Below are 15,802 nucleotides of genomic sequence, written 5' to 3'. Positions count from 1 at the left end.
TCATTAGTCCGGCATCATTATCAGTAATTTATAGCCTTCCCCTTTTGTCCCTCTCCACTCCCTTAATGAATGCAAGGTATTGAGAGAAGGACCAAGAGAAATATAGAAAGAGGAAGGAGCGAGCAAAAACTGCTTGAGGCATTGTCTCAGGCCCCTGTCAGTCACCGGGTGAAATTACTCATCGACAGAGTTTTGTAAGTAAAGATTTAAGATCAAAAGAGTGCAATTTGGCACCCGTGTGCACCACACAAAAGTGACTCTTTGCTGGCATAATTGGATGCTCATTTGAATATCCGTGCCGTTGTTTTCACTGTCGTCCACAACAACACCACACAGAAGGCTTTCTTGCACTCAACCTGGCAATCAATACCCTGAGACTAAAAGTGTGTGTGTGTATACACACTCACACATGAGTGTCACGGTGCCTGTGCGACAAACAAAAAACAAATACAGGATGGATGAAAAGGTCATAATTAAATGACTCCTTTGAAATAAAGAATAGAAGAGAACGGTTAAAGGAAATGTGATCCAATTTATGCCGTTGCACCTAGTCTTTGTAACCAACCACCCTTCCAACAAACCAAACGCACGCCCTCCACCTTGTCGCACATAAGGCCGCTATAGAAGATGCTAATTGGGTTTGATGGGGCTGAAGGTTTAATATGCAAAAAAGGGAAACACTTCAATATAAGAAAACAACATATGCTAGGGGTATGGCAGTCATAAGTGTGTCCTTCTAAGAATAGTAGAGCTCATTGAAAGAGGAGATCTTCTACATAACAAAAACATCCCCAGCTCCAAATTTGGCTCCTCGTTGCCAGATATGCAAACGCTGATAAAGTATTAATGCGAAGCAAGGAGAAACTCTATATGCGCTTTGACTAAATGCATTTCAACCCTGAAAAAGTAGCAGAAACATGGGAGAAGATGAGAGCAGACCATGGTCGGTCTCATTGTGTGTTATTGACTAAAGGGCTCCTTTTGTCAGGGGAGGGTCAGCAGCCCCAGTGTTGCTGCAGATGTGTGTGAGGCAACAGCTCGCCGCTGTGAAAAAGGCAACGTTTAAATGATAATAATGAATGATGATGATGAAAATGATAATAATGAAAGAACCACTCATCCTCTCGCTTCTGAGATTCAGGGACAGCCATGCCAGGCCCTCAAGAGCACAATGGGAGCGCATCTGTGTGTGTGTGTGTGTGTGTATGTATTTGTCTCTGTGTGGCCATCTGGCTGTCATTGTGCCACTGATTTTACCTCAAAACGCTGTTTATTTATTTATTTATGTATTCAATTATTTACCTTTTTCAGCGCTTTGGCCACTTGTCCTTGTCTCTATCAGAAAGCCGCGGCTCTGTGTGGTCATTTTACAGTCAGGTGGAGTGGCTTTGTGTCTGTCCTGCGTCTGTGTGCGAGCGTGTGATGTCAAAGGACCTTGGCCGAGGCTTTGGTTTTAAAATGTAACAACACCTGGTTTTCTCTCATTCATTCGCATGTACACGCATGCACAAGTATACATGCATGCACACAATTGTGGTAATTAGTTCAAGGCAGAGGAGGGCAAAGGGGAGAGAGTTACGCCTCGCTCATCTTCAGCTAATACATCTGTGCTCGCTCCCTTAGTGTTTGACTGTCCTGCCTAGAGGACAGAATGGAAACAACAGTTAACAGTAGCTATAGGTTGCTTTAATGTCAGCATGAAATTAAAAGTGACCTATTTACTATATTAATACACATTCATTCGTCTTATTACAGTTTGGCTGTTTCTAGAATTCAGGGCCAAAAATTCAATTTGACCGATTCCTATGAACTTAACTGATGGTATGCCGTATTTTAGATGAGCAGGTAAAGTAAATGCTGATGCAGATTATGTGTTGCCATAATACATGTTTTCTTCAGAGTACAATGAATAATAATTGTCTTTTCTTTTTTTTTTCTCCAGGTGGTGGATATAGCCGATGCTGTGATTCTGAAGCAGTTATTTGAGGGCTTGTTCAAGTGTGGGGTCGTGGTTGTGGCAACCTCAAATCGACCACCTGAAGATATGGAGATATCTGGGTAATTTTGAAGACATTTATGTGATTAACAGAAATTGGTGTTCAAATGTCCAGGTCCATGCAGAAAATCTCTGAATATACTGAAACTTGAAAAGTTAAAGTTAAAAATGTACTTGTCATCACTACATAATTTTCAAATTTTGACTTTTTAAAATTTAAATTTAAATACATTACTTAATTTTTAATTAATTCTTTTTTTTATTTAATTCACATTCTAATAATGTAAAATAGAATTATTTCTCAGGTGCACTTGTTTAGCTGTGACTTCATTTATTAAGAATTAATACTTTTATTCAGCAAGGGTTAAATTGATTTAGAGTGATAGTGAATTCTTTTACACTGTTACAAAAAATCCTGTAGAATACTGAAAAGATTCTGATCAAAATGATTTCTGAAGGAATTTATGACAGTGAAGACTGGAGAAATGGCTGCTGAAAATTCAGTTTTGCCATCACAGGAACCAATTGCATTTTAAAAAATATTAAAATACAAATCAGTTCTTTTAAACTGTAATAATATTTCATAATATTACCATTTTCTTGTATTTTGGTCAAATAAATGCACCCTTTGAAAGAGGCTTCTTTCAAAAACATTTAGAAAAATATTACAGACACCAAAGTGTAAATATATTTATTTAAATTAGGTTTTTATAATTCATAATAACTTTTGCATGAACAAAAACAAATCTGACAGTAAAAGCAGTTTATATCTTTCATTTCCTCCATCAATTTCCAGGGTTGCGTGTGTTTTCTGATACTGACCTGTCACCTACACAGCACACATGACTCTTGTACTTTTTCACCTTGTATTGTTCGCTACCAACTTCCCAACAATAGACCAGCGTACCGTTCTCATTCTCCTCAGTCTTTTGTGTGGCCAGAAAGTAAAACATGTTCCTACTACACATCCGTCTCGTGTTCTAATCCAGTTCTGCACCATCTCATGTGTCAGGATCTCATTTCTTCCTTTTTACACCTTTTTAAAGTTCACCTCCCCTTTATTAAGTCACTCTTTGGTTAATCTGTGTATTTTGATGCCATGATGTTTGAGGTCTATTGATAATCCAACTAAAGTCTCTCACTCCTTTTCTGCTTTTTATTGCCCTCTTCCTTTCTCACATACATACACTCAAACACCTGTCATTGACTGCTTCTCTGTGCTGGATTACATGAAACTAATCTGAAGAGTGTTATTCAGGGCTGAAATACAATGATGACAGCATCCATCTGAACTTTAAACCCTTAGTTCATCAGCAAACCATTTCCTATGTGCTTTTTTGTTGTAACTTCAGCAATAATTCACCCCAAAATGAAATTTTATTTCATTATTTACTCACCTTTATGACTTTTTTGGTTTCTATGGAACACAAAGGCAGTTATCTAGCAGAATGTCTTAAGATGTTGAATTCCGTTCAATGAAAGTGAATGGTGGCAAAAGCTGTCAAAAGACAAAAGCAGCTTGGACATTCTTCTAAATATCTCATTTTGTGTTCCACAGAAGAAAGAAAATCATACAGGTTTAAAATGATGTGGGCGACAAGTTTGGGTGAACTATCCCTTTAAATCATGTGTAAACTTAAACCTCGCCGCTATCATAGATTTCTCACCCATATGCTGTTCATCATAAAACGAGGCAATTTTATTTGATACCCGCTTGAACGTGAGAGTTAGTCTTTTATCTCTGTCGACCATTCCCACTCTTTTCTTCCTCTGCCTCATTGTTGATTCAACAGACGCCGTATTTTGCAATTTGCTGTGATGTTACATTAAACTGGAGAGGGAGCGTGATAAGGGTAGAGATAAGACACTCCTTCTGCCTTTCACTTCTCTGTCTCTGTCTTGGAGCGCTGCTAATGTCTCGTTGTATGAAGTGGCCTTGTGTGCCGAGTACAAAACATAAAGAAACCCTCTCCTGACATTAACCAGCCACTGAGAACAAAGCCTGCGCTAAAATTTAATAGCCATCTTATTCCATTTTAATTAGGTGACTAATGGATAGACGGGTACACATGAAAGATGGGAGGGAGAGAGATGGCACCGAAAGAGATTGCTCGTTTATTGATAAAAAGATGCTGAACTGAAGAGGCTCATGTGTTTGAACTTGGTTGTTTGTTGTCGTCCAAAACCATTTCTTCAGGTAAAGTGAGGGAAATGGATGTACAAATGTGAAAGAGTGTGTACTTCACTTCTTAAATCTTTAAATGACCCTTTAGTTATGCACCGGGATAATATGGTTGAACTGCCAAAAGAGCGTAGAATTCATTCAGAAGCATCTAGATGTGTCTGTGTAGTGTTTATATATATAAATGAATAAATTATTTGATGACATACAAGATATAAACTAGGAAAAGTTTAATTAGAAATATTTTAATGATGTTTTAACAGCAGTGGTTCCAAGATGAAAATCACTGCTGAGCAAAAAGAACATAAAGGCTCGTCTCAGTTTTGCCAGAAAACATCTTGATGATCCCCAAGACTTTTGGGAAAATACTCTGTGGACTGACGAGACAAAAGTTGAACTTTTCGGAGGTGTGTGTCCCATTACGTCTGGCGTAAAAGTAACACCACATTTCAGAAAAAGAACATCATACCAACAGTAAAATATGGTGGTGGTAGTGTGATGGTCTGGGGCTGTTTTGCTGCTTCAGGACCTGGAAGACTTAACTTAAATGGAACCATGAATTCTGCTGTTTACCAAAAAATCCTGAAGGAGAATGTCCGGCCATCTGTTCGTGACCTCAAGCTGAAGCGAACTTGGGTTCTGCAGCAGGACAATGATCCAAAACACACCATTCTATTATTACCTCTGAATGGCTGAAGAAAAACAAAATGTAGACTTTGGAGTGGTTTAGTCAAAGTCCTGACCTGAATCCTATTGAGTTGCTGTGGCATTAACTAAAAAAGGCGGTTCATGCTCGAAAACCCTCCAACGTGGCTGAATTACAACAATACTGCATAGATGAGTGGACCAAAATTCCTCCACAGCGCTGTAACAGACTCATTGCAAGTTATTGCAAATGCTTGATTGCAGTTGTTGCTGCTAAGTGTGGCCCAACCAGTTATTAGGTTTAGGGGGCAAACACTTTTTCACACAGTGCCTTGTAGTTTTTGGATTTATAAAAACCTTCAAAAAAAAAACCTAAATTCTGAAAATTCATGTTATCTTTAATTATTTTTTCTATTACTTAAATTATCTTAAACATCAAAAACAACAAACATACAAAAAAACAAAAAAAAAAAAAAATAAGAAATCAGGAAGGGGGCCAACAATATTTCACACCACTGTATATAGAATGGCCATGAAAAACGAGTATAAGGAAAACGAGTATATAAGGTGCCTTAAAATATCTCTCGGTAAGTGAGGGTCATCCCAGTTTGCATTGCTCTTGAAAAAAAAAGAAAGAATGACTCACTTGAATGATTGTTGAAAGTGGCCTCCAGATGCCTATGGAAATGCTTTATCTGTTCTTTCCTATTAAGATCCCTATAGCATGCTTTCATTTCTTGGGTGAGAACTGGCCGAACATGTCTCGCTGGACTCAACATGCCTCTGTTATGACAGTTCTGTTTACTTTATATTTTCTTGCCCATGACAGCTTTAAACAAGCTTTTACAGCACAGACAGCAGCATATCCTCATCATGGTCTCTTTACATCTCTGTGTGTGTGTGGTTTATCATGCTCGTGTGGCTAATTGAAGTCTCCATTTACCATGATGCAGGTTTATTGTCTGTGCAGAAAGAGAGAGACTTCTTCTCGAGCTCATTGTTTGGGAATGTAATGAATTTCATGTACTGCCTTTCTCCTGCGCTGCCCACAGAAATCAATTTCTGCCTCTCCTCGTCGCTTTTGTCCTTCCTCCCCTTCCGTCCCTCATCAAAAGACACTTTATTTGCCAATCATAGATGGAAAATGACATTATGAGTAGGCTAAAGAGTGAATCTAACCAGCATCTCTCCCTCTCGTGCTCTCTCTCTCAGAACTGTACAAAAATGGGCTTCAGAGGGCTGCTTTTGTGCCTTTCATTGGCGTACTCAAGGTAAAGACAAAGTCATTCTCTCAGTTAATTTATTTATCCTTTCATTCTATCTCCATGTCTCTCTCTCTCTCTCTCTCTCTCTCTCTCTCTCTCTCTCTCTCTCTTCATGTTTCCTCCTCTGCTCTGTCTGGTTTTTGATGTATTTTATTCACAGGTAAAAATACACAACCCCATATGTGTTTGTGAAAACGCACTAAACAGAAAAAAGACAGCTTTGATCATACCTGGAGATGAGAGCAACAGACTGAGAGAGAGTGTGATAGACATGGAGGCCGTTTAATGACTGGCGTGGGTTGGCTGGAATGAGTCGGCATTGCTTGAAGCTGCTTGCATTTCAAAGTGTGCCTGGCCATGGACGCCAGCAATGCTCTGATCTGCTTTGCAAGTTAATTGTATTATTTTAAGCAGGTATTGGTATTATCCTGTGTGCTGTCTGGGTAATTACCATCATCCTGCGACAGCTTTCCATCATAAATAATCAGACCATCATTTTTAGGCATTTTACAGCTGGCCACATTCTTGCACATTTAATTGGTATCAGCACACTGAGCATGCTTAATGTGTTTTAACATTGAGCGGCTTGTTTGTGGCTGTGACACTGTGAATATATGAAAGATAACACATTCTTCCCATGTTTTTCCCTCCTCTAGTTATACATTGAGCATGCTGTTAAAGGAATAGTTCACCCAAAAAATAAAAATTTGCTGACAGTTTACTAACTCTCGGGTCATACAAGATGTAGATGAGTTTGTTTCCTTAACTGAAGAGATTTTGAGAAATTTAGCATTATATTACTTGCTCACCAATGGTTTTCTCTGCAGTGAATGGGTGCTGTCAGAATCAGTCCAAACAGCTGATAAAAACATCCATAAGTAATCCACACAACTCGAGCACATCAAGTATTGTCTTTTGAAGTGAAAAGCTTTGTGTTTGTCAGAAACAATCCATCAATAAGTCATTTTAACTTTAAACCCTTACTTCTGGCCAAAATAGGAGTCCATAATCCATAATAATGCTTCCTTTAGTAAAGTTAGATAAGTTAATGATGGATTTGTTTATTACAAACATGCAGCTTTTCACATTGCAAGAAGTTAATTAATGAACTGGAGTTTTGTGGATTACTTGTAGATTATTGTGATGTTTTTTTTTTTTTTATCAGTTGTTTAGACTCTCATTCTGACGGCACCCATTCACTGCAAAGGATCCATTGGTGTGAAAATTATGTAATGATGAAAATTTCTCCAAATCTGTTCTGATGAAGAACAAAACTCATCAACATCTTGGATAGTCTGAAGCTGAGTAAATTTTCAGCAATTTTTCATTTTTGGATTGTTACAAATTTAAGGGCAGCGCTAACGGCAATACAAACCAGTCATCATTTACATGTTTCTGTGATCATTAAGAGCGACAGATTATGAGGATGCTTTGATGAGTGGCAATACAATGTCTTTCTAATGCACATTACATTGTAGTATTCCCCATAGTTAAAAGACTCCCCTCTGTATAATGTGCTAAAAATAAAAGCCGCTAGTCGCTTCATTCAGGTTGTGATTTTTCTCAGTTTGACCCTTGGGTCTTTTATGGTCAGTGGCCCAGCACAGTCACTGCTGTTCAGACCGTCTCTGTCAAATCCCTGGGGTCCTTAAAGTCACCCTCTATTCTGGCCTGTGTTAATCTTGCCTGATAAGAGTGCTGAATACCTCTCGCCCTGTGTTGCACCTCTAAAGTTCAAGCTTCTTTGTTAAGCCATCTGGTTTTGGGGCAAACCAGGATCCCAGTTCAGGGTAACTAGGGTGGCCCAAGTGCCTCTTCTCATGCCTGGTCAACCTTAATAATGTGTGACAGACTCACTGAAATGCACACACTGGCTCTTGAATGTTCTTCTATATATCTTAATCTCTCTTCAGAGTGATAATGTTTATTTGTATACAAAATATTATTATTAGGGCTGTCAGTTGAACACGTTAATATGTAAAAATGATTTAAAAACACAATATAATATTAAAATATATTTCTGTTTCTATATTTCTAAAGTTACAGTAATTTAACAAAATATTTCTTTTTTTAAATAAGTGCTGTTTTTTCCACTTTCTATTCATCAAAGAATTCTGATAAAAATTTATGGTTTCCACAAAACTATGAAGCAGCACAAATGTTTTCAGCATTAATAATAACATGCTGAAAATTAAGCTTTGCATCGCATAAATAAAATACATTTTAAAAATATATTAAAATGTCAAAAATATATTAAACTCTTAAATTCTAATAATATTTCACAAAAATACTGTTTTACTGTATTTTTACTCAAATAAAATGCTGCCTTGATGAGCATAAGAGACTTATAAAAAAAAAAGGAGAAAAAAGTCCAGACTCCAAACTTTTGAACAATAATATATATCTTTGAATGAATATTGATATAGGTGAACAATCTGATTAATTTATTTTTATTTGGCAGCCCTAATTATTCATATCAAGTAAGGTCAGAGCCCCTTACTGATTTGTAAGTTTTAAGCAGCTTATTTGTCTTCCATGGTGTCTTTTTTTGTTCCTAGTGTTTTATTTTATTTTATTTTATTTTATTAATCTTTTGCTCCAACAGACACTTTAAAATAGTATCATAGAGGCATGATGATCTTATTTTCGCTCTAATGTCTGTCTTCATTTTGGCTAACTGCTTTTCTCTGCTGTTCCCTGAGTTCCTTTGGTTGGAGTAAATTGTACACATGGTTGTCTTGGTTTTATGTGTGTGTGTGTTTTCATGGTGAAGGTCTCTGGTGGGTAAGGATGAGTGTATGATGATTGAATGACTTGAAGATGGAGCAAAAATGAAAAGAGGCAATTTATGTTGGATGGCTGCTATTGTTCCATTGACCTTTTGTTAACCTCTTACTTCTAATATTTCTTATCTTAGCTTTCCTTCAGATCCATTTTATCATAAAAATGTCTAAACTTTTACGGGAACCTTAAAGTACTGACTCCTCCTTGATCTGATTAATTAGAAGCAGATAATAAAAACAGACCTATCAGAGACATCTGATAACATAAACCATTAACAGAGAGAAGGACAGAGAAGTGGATGTCAGGAATGCCGCTGTTTATTCTCTTGCTGCTATTATATTTTGATCTGATTTTATGTCTAAAAGCCTTTTTACGCCAAATTCAATACGACTAAGAAACATTAAAACACAAAATACTTCCAAACATTTTTTTTTCTATACCAAAACTACTACTAAATTTGAAAATGAAAATAATAAAACCTGAATGGTAATGTTTTTTTTTTTTTTTTTTTAAATGACCTTAACAACATGTTGGCCTTAAAATCTTGTTAGTCATTGTTTTTCCTCTGTCAAAACGTCTGGCTTTGGTGTGAATGAGCTGTGAGACCAACATTTGAGTTAACAGTCACTCAAAAGATTTTGTTTTGCCAAGTCACCACTAAAGTTGGTCAGTCATGTTTTTAGCAGGCGCAGATTAGCAAAGACTGAGGAGCGAGTGATTGTGATGGAGAGGATGAGGGCTGTGGCCTCTTTGGAGGTCCTGGGGGGTCCATGCTTTCAAAGCGAGACAGATGTTCCAAGGGTGATGTTTCTTTTAGATTCCTGGACAGGGCAAGGAGAGGTTGTGAGAACATTTTGAGTATGTTCTGAGAGCGTTCTGAGTAACTAACAAAGCCGGTTACATGTAAAGGGAATAGATAATTAGGCGTAATTAGTGCGTTCACGTCGTTAACCACCCCCATAGCTCTCTCTATCTTTCTCTCCTTCGCACACACACACACTCACTAGTCACCTAATCTCTCAATACATTCACTCAAGACATGCACGCACACACACACACATAGAGAGAGAGACAAAATCACACACTGCAGTGGTAAAAACACTTTGATGTAAGAGGAGTCGTCCTGGACTCAAAAGCATAAAGGCAGTGTTTTAAGCTGTCTCTCGTTCTCTTTTTACCCCGCCCCTGCTTCCACCCCCCTTTTCTTTTCTCCTACCCACAGAGGCTGTAAGACACACAAAGATGAATGGACTACAACCTTTCCCCCCTGTCCCCCTCTGCCACCTCTCTTTTTCAGTTCTCCCACCGCGCGCTCCTTAAGCCAGGCTCTGTCAATCCGCCCCTCTTCCTCCCAAACAGGAGGGAAAAAAAGCATCAAATGTTTTCGGCTGTCAGTAATGAGGTAGTGGACCTCATCAGGGTCCAATCGCCAGCTATCCTTGGCTTTTGTTGGAGCTCAATGGCAACCCTTGCTTTGAAAAACTCAAAGGCAACTTTTTTAAGGAGTGGAGAAGAGATAGAAAGAGAGAGCGAGAGCAAGACAGACAGAAAGAGAGACAGACTTCATTTTCATTCTAAATGGTTGTGCAGGGAAGCTGTGGGCACTCTTAAAATTAAACTTTAATTATAACTTTTTCTATAAAATTGATAATTAAATAATTGTATTTTAATTTTTTGTCATATCTGGTAATAAGGACATGCATGGTATTACAAAAAAATTAAATAAATATTATTATTATTAATAATAAATAAATACATTTAGTTTTTTTTGGGGGTGGGGGGCTGCTCATCTGACTTTTTTTTTTAAATGTTTGCAGAGGCAGGTATAATCATTTTACAGCTTTTGCTGACATTTGGTTGGTTGACACGTCACAGGCAGATTTTGGAGAGAGGATGTATTGTTAAAGTTATCAGTCATCATATCATTCCAGTTGCAATTTTTATTCCATAGAAACAGGTTTATTTATTTTATTAAAAGGTCAGTCAGTTAGGAGATCCTGCACATTTTGAGGGGTCTGGCGGGTCTTGTTGAAAGGCTAAGGATGCACATCAGATTTGTGTGGCAAAGTGCATTCTGAGTTGAGAAGGGCCGATGATGAAGATCTTTGAGGAGTTATGAGTCCTTAATGAACCCATCAAAGGCCATAATCATGCAATGATCCACAAGAGGACGTGTCTTCAACTGATTATAAAGAACCATGTGCTGGAATCATTACTGATTGTATTTCTCTCCCCCTCTCCCTCCTCACGATTACTCTCCTGCGAGATGGCCCATCAACCGTTAAGATATATTTGCGGAAATGGAAACTTTTTACAAAAAAAAAAAAAACACGGGTGTGCAGAGGAATAACCCGTTTTGATGGCTGCTGGGGAAGTGCGGATGTCGGGGACGTGGCGGCCTGGTGACAAGGTCATGCAGGGTTGATGAAGTGACACTTTTCCTTTTGTGTTCTTCTGCTCGCGGTTTGTCAGCCTGTCATTACGGCTGATTCAGCCAATTGGCTTGGACACGGAACTCTGCGCTCGAGAGAGAAAAGTTGACAGCACTGGAGAATGGGGGGAAGAGGCGAGAGATACAGGAAGAAGAGGAATAGATCGCTCCTCTCTCGCTCTGTGTGGTGATTGCTAATTATCTTTAGTTCAAGGAGGAGGGTGGCGGAAAATTCACTGATTTCATAATTCGCTGGAGCTGTCATTGAGGACTGATTCAGGCAAAGGCCTCTCGCCTAAATACCACATATTATCCACAACCTGTTAAAAATAATCACCCTTCCTTATCATCAGTCATTTTTGTCATTGTTTCTTCAGCATTTTGTTCCTTTTTAAAAATGTTTTTTCCCCCTCGTCACAGAGGTTTGATATGCTGTGGTTCCACACAGTCACTCCATAAATGAGCGACTAACATGTTTAACAGAGCTGATGTGGTTAGTATGCATTATTTTAATTGACCCTTAAGTAAATATCAGTTTATTTCAAAGATGCTATTTTAGCAGTTGGGCAATTTCATAATGCACTATAACAAGTGCAGAGGTGCCATTATAAAATCTCTATACTTGCATTGTGAAAACTGATAAAGTTTTTCTTTAACTCAGATGCACTAATTAATTAATACCTGGATGCTAAAACAGTTTACAGTTTTATACAGTCATGAGAAAAGTTTAAACTTAGTGCAAGTCTTAATCATATGGTTTACATCAGGATAATATGGATCACATTGTGTCAGTGTTATTTTGTTACAGCAATTAAAATTAGTGAATTAGTAACCTATGTGGCATTGTCACCCCCTAGAGGTGAGCTGTGTATTGCAATACAAAATACATAGCAAAACACAAAACTACTTTCATTTAAACTTACTCTTGAAACATTGTCATTTTCTCTCTTCTTATTTGTAACTATTGTAACATATTTCTCTCTTTGCCATACAGGAGCACTGTCAGATTGTCAGTCTTGACACTGGAATATATTACTGGACAAGGGAAATAGAAGCAGCAGGAAGGCTGTATACTACATGTAAGACAGCACTCTCTCTCTTTGTGAAATAGTGATGCAACAACATTATTAAAATGGTTATTATTAAAATGCTGTAAGGTAGTTTGTAACATAATACACTAATTGTCATTTTTATTTTTATTATTATTTATTTGTTTGTTTGTTTTGTTGGATGTCCAGTACAATACATCATATATTTTTTACTTACTTTACCTAATGGAACAATTATTTTACCACACATAAATGTTTCTTATATTAAAAAAATGGCAGGTAGATTTGTAAAAAAAACTTTGAGCTATAAAGGAAAGAATTTAAAATGTTTCAATTGCCTCTGGTCTTAACTAACGACTGATAAAAGAAAACAGAACTGATAATAAATGGCAAGGGAAAGAATTACATATAATGAGTGCACATTAATATAAATATACACTCTGCATCTTTTTCTGACTTATTATAAACTCTTTATCTCAACAGCTGCTCTTTTAGAGGATGTTAATATTATGCCCTCTTATTCACACTCTCTCAATGTTTGCGTTTTGAATCCAACATCCTGTTCTATTGAGGCACTGTGAAAATTCAAACACAAGCCTTCAGCATGCACTGTTTGATGTGACCACTTCAAACCTGGTTTAATTTCATATTCAATTATCTCTCTCTTTCAGTCGCTTTCCATAGATCAAGTGAGCCTGATGCAGAGAATGTTGTCAATATGCTGTTTGAGGAACTGGCGTACAGACAAATTGATAGTAGGCAAGTTAATTTGCCTTTGCATAGATGGTAGTTTTGAGGTTAAGAGTGGATGTTTCTTGACTTAGTGTGTGAGGTTTGATCTTGTAATGTTGGATGTTTTTATGTGTCGACCTTATCGTTTCACTGCTAAAGTGTCAGATCTTTCAGTTGCAGTCAGTAACAGTATGTCTACCTTTAAGTATTGATAGTAACCAGGCCAAGGGTGCTGAACGTGCAGGGAAGAGAAGTAAGCCTGAGTAGGACCTGTGGAACCACTGCACCTTCCAAGAGCTGTGTGAGCGAGTGAGTGTTTAGAAAAGGACATAAAATGATGTTTTAAGATCTGGTTTGTGGTGACTTTTCCTAATGTTTTAGATGTGGATATAGGAAGGCAGTGGTTAAACTGAGAAGGAATAGCATTCTGGCACCTTATATTAAAAAAAAGAACACAAAAATATCAGGAGCTTGTCATTCCACCTATATTTAGTCAGTGTAATCACTCTAAATAAATAAATAAAGTAATTTCATTACATTTAAGCATTATACTTCCCTGTCTTCCATGGTGAGCCACTCTCAGTTCAATAAAATCGTAAAAAAGCCAGTTTTTAACACTCAGGCACATTTTGAACCCAGGACCCCTCAGGTCAAAAGAATTTCGCAACTGGAAATACCATAAATGTACCATAAAATACAAGAATATTTGTATATTCATGTGTATTTATTTTTCTTTCTTTCTTTTCTTTTTTTAATTGATCATTTTCTTGAATCTTATATTATTTTTATGAATGCAATTTAAAAGTTTGGGTTTAATACGATTTTTAAGTTTTGACAGAAGTCTCTTATGCTCACAAAGGCTGCATTTATTTGATCAAAAATACAGTAAATAATAATAGTAATAATAATTTTTAAAAATAACTTTAAAAAACTCTTTTCTATTTTAAAAATATTTTATGCCATTTATTTCTGTGATTGCAAAGCTGAAAAAAGATTTCAGCAGCCAATGCTCCAGTCTATAGCATCCTTCATGATACTTCAGAAATAATTGTAATATGCTGATTTGGTTCTCAGGAAACATTCTCATTAATAGCAGTGTTGTCGATCATAACAGTTGTCCAAAATATTTTTGTGAAAACCATTTTTTTCAGGATTCTTAGTTGAAAAAAAAGTTTAAAAGAATGATTAAGAGGAGAATTTAAAACCTTTTTTTTCTTTGTAACAATAAATGTATTTATTGCAACTATTGATCATTTCGATGTGTCATTGATGAATAAAAGTATTAATTTCTTTAAAAAATACACCTCTACACATCTACATCTCTACACCTTCAATTTATCATTTTAGCATTGTCTTTGGCTAGTCTAAGCCAGCTTGTATGTGTGTGCTTGTTTATGTATGTAACCTTGGACTTGGTTTACCAGTATGATGCTCTCTTTTTTGTTTGGGAAGGAAAGAAAGAATGAGTATGCTGCTCTCTAATGGAACCGAGGCACTGTCTCTGCGTCCTTCAGTGCTTTTGAGAGCACTGTTCACTCCAGTGTACTGAGAGTGTGAGCGAGTGTGTGTGCATGTATGTGTGTGGATTTGTCTGAAGAGTCCTCAACTTCTTCATCTTCATGGTCAGGCTAATGCAGTTGGGACTATGTCAGCATGTGTTAATGTGCCTTTCCACTTAGTTACCACAGAGATATGTTACCAAGAAAAAAATACAGAATATAGGATGAAATAGAAGATTAGAGACAAAACTTCTAGAGGGAATAAGCACATGAGATAAGAGAGATGGATGGGTAAAAAGGTATGTGCTAAGGCTTCAGAGACATCAGTGAAGTTTCTCTCTCAATCACTGTCAAGGTGGAGAGACCCCTGATGCTCAAGCAGATGAATTTAAGTTTTATAATATACTTTCAAACATAATACACACTTTTTAAAAGTTTGGGGGTTTTGAAAAAGTCTCATATGCTCATCAAGGCTGCATTTATTTGATCAAAAATACAGTAAAAATAGTAATATTGTGAAAATCTATTGAAATTTTCCATGATTGTCTGATGAATACAATTCAATCTTTACTGTAACTTTTGATCAATTTAATGCATCCTTTATGTATTCATTTCTTTAAAAAATGTATCATTTAATCATCCTCATTGTTCCTTATCTGATGACTTTTGCTCTTCTGTTTTAAATAGCGTAGTGGTCATTATCTACATTTAATTACAATGAATAGAAATGAAAATGAACCAAAAGCTCATGAGAATGAGTAAATAAAAATAATTTTAGTTTTTTGATGAACTATCCCTTTAAGCCTAAGAGCTCACTAAATATCATAAAGAAAATGGCTAAACATCTCGGTTAACTCAATTTTGACACGGTCATCATATGGAATGTTTCTCCCTTTCGAGTCGGAATGAAGGACCAGGCTAGACGCTTCATCACACTCATTGACAACTTTTATGACCAAAAGGTAATGACTCTTTAAAACACACTAACCCTGACTTCCTTCAAGCTTACGTAGGCCTTCAACATGTCTATCTTCAGAATCAAAAACACTTGTTATTCATGTGCAATCCTCAAATGCATTTGTTTCATAATAACTTTGTATCACTCTGTTAGCACCAACCAATCTACATGGTTCACTTTCTGTGTGTTAACTCTCAGGTTAGAGTGGTGATATTGGCCAGTGCATCGTTACACCGCCTCCTTGATCAGGGACCGATGTAA

General features: G+C 36.9%; 1 pseudogene; it reads left to right on the top strand.

Moving 5' to 3' along the window:
- The window catches only part of LOC109071453, a 20,618-nt pseudogene extending 4,816 nt beyond the window's left edge, over positions 1-15,802 (top strand).

The sequence above is a fragment of the Cyprinus carpio genome, chromosome A20 (assembly GCF_018340385.1).
Source record: "Cyprinus carpio isolate SPL01 chromosome A20, ASM1834038v1, whole genome shotgun sequence".
Taxonomy (NCBI): domain Eukaryota; kingdom Metazoa; phylum Chordata; class Actinopteri; order Cypriniformes; family Cyprinidae; genus Cyprinus; species Cyprinus carpio.
Note: the sequence above shows the minus strand (reverse complement) of the source record. Positions and strands in the feature narration are given on the sequence as shown.